Genomic DNA, 5,257 nt, shown 5'->3' with positions numbered 1-5,257 from the left:
CCTGCAAAACAAAGAGATACATTGTTAGCTACATAAGTTTCATTCTTGACTAAATTTTATCTCATCGAACTTCTCAAAACCTGCTCAGCAGTCAAGGTGTCCAGCTCGTTCATATAGCACTTGTATCGCACATGCGAGCTTCCTGTGTAGACTGTCACTTGTTCCCAATAGTAAGCAAGCGTAGGGCGCCGATATGGATCATCATCATGCAACCCGTCATGATTACCCTGTGGGTTTGCCATGAGGGGGTTCTTGAAATCGGCCGTCCAACCGGGATCCGCTCCCACATCCACATGGATAGACTCCAAACAAACCCAGACAATGAGGATGTATCTCCCTTCCTCCGACACGCCAAGTCAAGCTGCAATCAAACAAACATGTTAGATATGGAGGCGCATGACAAATGCAGGATAAATGGTTGCAAATATCTCTTACCTGACGATACAAATATGCTAGTGCGGCCGAACCCCAGCTATACTGGGTATCCCAGTTATTGAGTAGCTCCAAGAACATCCAAAGGGCTGAGTTCCCGGTTGCATCTGAGAAGACTACCTTGATTAGTACATACCAAAGATAGGCCCGCGCGTACTGCTGCACAACCACATCATTGGCACCCTGAGGGCACGGATTGGTGTTTCCTCTGACCAGTTTTAGCCAGGAATGCCTCACTCTTGCGGTATCGGCCTTGCCTTCCTGAGGGCCGTCGGGCTCAACACCAATTAAAATGCCAGTCCGTTCTCGCCAATTACCAACGCTCACACGACCGGTAACAGCTTGTCCGTTGATAGGAAGGCTGCTTATCATAGCCATGTCCTGTAGGGTCATCGTCATCTCCCCACATGGAAGGTGGAACGAGTGAGTCTCCGGCCTCCAACGATCCACAAGTGCGGTCAGCGCCGCATGGTTCACCGGCGGAGTGCGTCGCTTAAACTGCAACACAAATGGGAGAAGACCCAATCTCCGAATGTAAGGCTCGTACCACGGGTCGTAAGTAAAGTCATCAGCGGAATGACCCCTCATGCGCATAGCAACTACAAGCTGCAAATAAAGTGATGTTTTAATCAATACAAGAACACAAATGAGAAACAACGAAAATTGATAAGTCTTGATTCTTACATCTCCCTTCTCAATGGCACGAGCACGATGCTCCTTATCCCACTCATCGATTAATCCGGCATACCAAGGTCCATCATCATCCGCCATCCTATAAAACAAATCACAAACATCTATGAATACATGAACAATATAAAACAATACAATTTTCTTCTCCAAGTTATGCCATATGAACAAACCATTCTTCTCAAACATAACCACATCATTTTCTTCTTCTTCATATGCACACATAATTCTTCTCAAACATACCAACATCATCTCAATCAAATAAATTTGTCAAATAATATGGTGTCACATATGCAAATACATATCATCTAGAGTACCAAATTTCACCATATCTTTTGCAAATATAGTATGCCAACAATAGGATTATCTACACATACACACATCATCTATCAAACCAAATTATCAAACAAGTCTATTTTACATACAAAAATCATGTATTCATCACCCCTCTTAGTTCAAAAAAAACCTATGGACAACATATACACAAAACGGAATTGATTTTGCCTACATGTTCAACTACACATCATCTACTGCCTACCAAATCATCTACCAACTACAAACAATTTCCTAAAACAAAGAAACTATCTACTCATCTAACATCACCTAGTGTTGAATAATGCATCCAACAAGAGAGGGGAAAACAAAAACAAATTGGAGGCAATGGGGGAGAATACCTCAAAGAAGCTTGGGGGGGTCAGATCTGCGAGTTTGAGCGGTTAATGGAGTAGATCAATGGGGGGGGGGGGGGGAGGGAGAGAAGGGGCCCCGAACAGCCCTCTATTCTTGAACCAGCGCCAGAGAAGTTGAGATGGGGATGGGTGGGCGCCCCACGCCGTTATCCAGTTACCGGGGCCAGACGCCAGGGTCCTTGGCGTCTGGCCCCTTTGCCACGTCAGCAGGTCAACGGGCAGGCGGGCAGTGCGGGCCAGGGGCCAGACGCCAAGATCCGTGGCGTCTGCTTCGCAACCCAGACGCCAGGGATGTTGGCGTCTCCTAAAAAGGTCAAAAACGAAATTTTTTGTAAGCGAGGTCAAATCGGGATTTTGTTAGCCAGAAAGGTCATAACAGTAATTTTGTCCGAAGCCGACATGATTATGGAGAGCACTCCCTCTATCCCATAATGTTATGCGTCCATGCTTTTTGAGATTTGAGTCTGACCATCCATCAGACCAATAATACATAAATCAATTTAATGAAATTTTTTACCTTTGGAAACTTCTTTTGAATACAATTCAAAGATATATGTCATGCTCCTGCCGCAGTCATCCATGTTGGTTAAATTTATGGTCAGAGTTAAAAGTTAAAAAGCGTGGGCGCACTACATTATGGAATGAGGGGAGTAAGAGCATCTCCAGCCGTTTGGTCCCCCAGGGGCTTGAAATAGCGCCACCTGGGGGCGTCGGCTGAGAAATTGGCGTGGGAGCGATCGGTTTTCCAGCCGCCGCCCCCAAGTCGCCCCCACTCGCCGTTTCCTAAAGTATTTTAAAAAGATACTCGGCCAAAATTTGGCCAAACGCGACACATAATTCAACGAAATTTAGGTGTTCCATCGATTTTTTACATAGTGAAAACATAAACTAAAAAAACAAAAAAAAAACTACTACTGCCGCGCCGCCTACAGGTCGAAGGGCTTGCCGAAGGCGCTGTAGTCGCTGCCGTCGTTGTCCTCCTCCTTCACGCCGCCGCCATCCCTGCTGCTTCCCTGCCCTAGGTTGCCTTGGCTGACGGGTATGGCTAGCGGCGGTGCCTCGTCGTTGCTGTCCTCTAGGACAATGACGCCGCCTTTGTCGCGGCTGCGGTACCGAGTGGCGATCTCCTCGAGCGCATGGCGCTGGTGCTCCATATCCAACCGGACGTAGTCCTCGCGCGCCCACTTGATATCGGCCTCGTCATCGCCGGCCATGTCGTCGTGCTCGCTCTTGACGGCGGCAAACCTAATGTCGCTTGAACTACATCGGTATTTCCCCAATGAGGAAGGGATGATGTAGCACAACTATGCTAGGTATTTCCCTTAGTGATGAAACCAAGGTACCAATCTAGTAGGAGAACCAAGCAACACTATGTAAACGCACACAAAGAATAAATACTTGCAACCCGAAGCGTAAGAGGGGTTGTCAATCCCTCCACGGTAAAAAGATAGATAAAATTATGGTAGATTGGATAAATAGCTCTCGATAAGACACAATATAAAATAAATAGCAAAAAGAAAGGTATTTTAGGGTTTTTGGAATAATAGATCTGAAAATAAAAGCGAATAAAAATAGATTGGAAAGAAAATATGATAAAAAAATATATGGCTGTAGATTTCACTAGTGGCTTCTCTCGAGAAAATAGCATACCGTGGGTAAACAAATTACTGTTGGACAATTGATAGAACATATAATAATTATGATGATATCCAGGCAATGACCATTATATAGACATCACGTCCAAGATTAGTAGACCGACTCCTGCCTGCATCTACTACTATTAGTCCACACATCGACCGCTATCCAGCATGCCTCTATTATATTAAGTTCATGAAGAAACGAAGTAATGCAATAAGAAGGATGAAATGATGTAGCTAGACGAGATCTATTCATGTAGAAATAGCCCCCATCTTGTTATCCTTAATAGCAACAATACATGCGGGTCTTATTGTCCCTTCTACCACTGGGAAAGAACACCGCACGATCGAACCCATCACAAAGCATCTCTTCCCAAGCCAAGAAAAATCAATCTAGTTGGCCTAACTAAACCAAAGATTCAAAAAAGAAATACGGGGCTATAAGTAATCATGCATAAAAGAGATCAAAGAACTCAAATAACTTTCATGGATATAGATCTGATCATAAACTCAAATTTCATCAGATCCCAACAAACACATTGCATAAAGAGTTACATCAAATAAATCTCCAAGAGACCATTGTATTGAGAATCAAAAAGAGATAAAAAGTCATCTAGCTACTACCTACGGACTCGTAAGTCTAAAATGAATTGCTCACGCATCATCGGAGAGGCACCAATGAGGATGATAAACCCCTCTGTGATGGTGTCTAGATTGGATCTCATGGTTCTAGAACCTGCGGCGGCTAGAATTGTGTTTCGTCGACTCCCATAGAGTTTTTGGAATATTTGGGTATTTATAGGGTGAAGAGACGGTGCGGGGGGCCACCGAGGTGGGCACAACCCACCTAGGCGCGCCTGGGCACCCAGACGCGCCCTGGTGGGTTGTGCTTCCCTCGGAGCCCCTCTCTGGTACTTCTTTGGCCCAACAGGTGTCTTCTGGTCCAGAAAAATTCTCCAAAAAGTTTTGCTGCATTTGGACTCCGTTTGTTATTGATTTTCTGAAGTAAAAACAAGCAAAAAACAACAACTGGCACTGGGCAGTATTTCAATAGGTTAGTCCTAAAAAATGATATAAAGTTGCTATAAAATAATTGTAAAACATCCAAAAATGATAATATAACAACATGGAACAAGAAAAAATTATAGATACACTGGAGACGTATCAGAGCCCCGGCTCCGTTTTCGGCTTGACGAGGCGGTAGGAGGGAGCAAAGGAGCCTCTACTGCCCTTGTTGATGACGAGGGCGCAGCCGCAGGCGCGCCGCGCGAGCGGCGTCTCCACGGGCTCGGCCTTGACGTTTGCGAGCTCCGGCGAACAAGAGGAGCGGAGGAGGAGGAGGAGGAAGAGAACCCACCCGCGATGCGCCTCGGCAGCCAAGGGTCGCCGCTTCGGCGGGGGACCGGTGCTGGGGCCGTCGGGTACTCAAGCAGCGGTTCGTTGCCGCCCTCGAGGTGCTCGAGACGAAGTATAGCGTGCGCCCGGGGATGCCCCACCACAGGCGACGGTCGCTGGAAGTACGCCGCCCACTGCGCGTGATTGTTGGCCCCATACTCCAGGCGGCCCTGCACCTCCTCCGGCAGGGAGGCCCGAACGAGCGCGATCTCTCCATGGAAGCGGTCAGCATCGGGCCGCGGGAGGACTAGGACACCTCCTGCGCTGAGCCTCTACCGTCCCGGCACACACATATCAGGCGCTGCCGGGTAGTTGGCCTCGTGGAGGAGGTAGGCCTCCCACTCATGTAGGTGGCAGCGGTCGAAGCCGTTGGCCACCGCGCCATCGCCGTGGAATCGCTCTTCCATCGGCGGTTGT

This window comes from Triticum dicoccoides, chromosome 1B, assembly GCF_002162155.2.
Source record: "Triticum dicoccoides isolate Atlit2015 ecotype Zavitan chromosome 1B, WEW_v2.0, whole genome shotgun sequence".
Classification (NCBI taxonomy): domain Eukaryota; kingdom Viridiplantae; phylum Streptophyta; class Magnoliopsida; order Poales; family Poaceae; genus Triticum; species Triticum dicoccoides.
The sequence above is the reverse complement of the archived record's forward strand: the minus strand, read 5'-3'. Positions refer to the sequence as shown.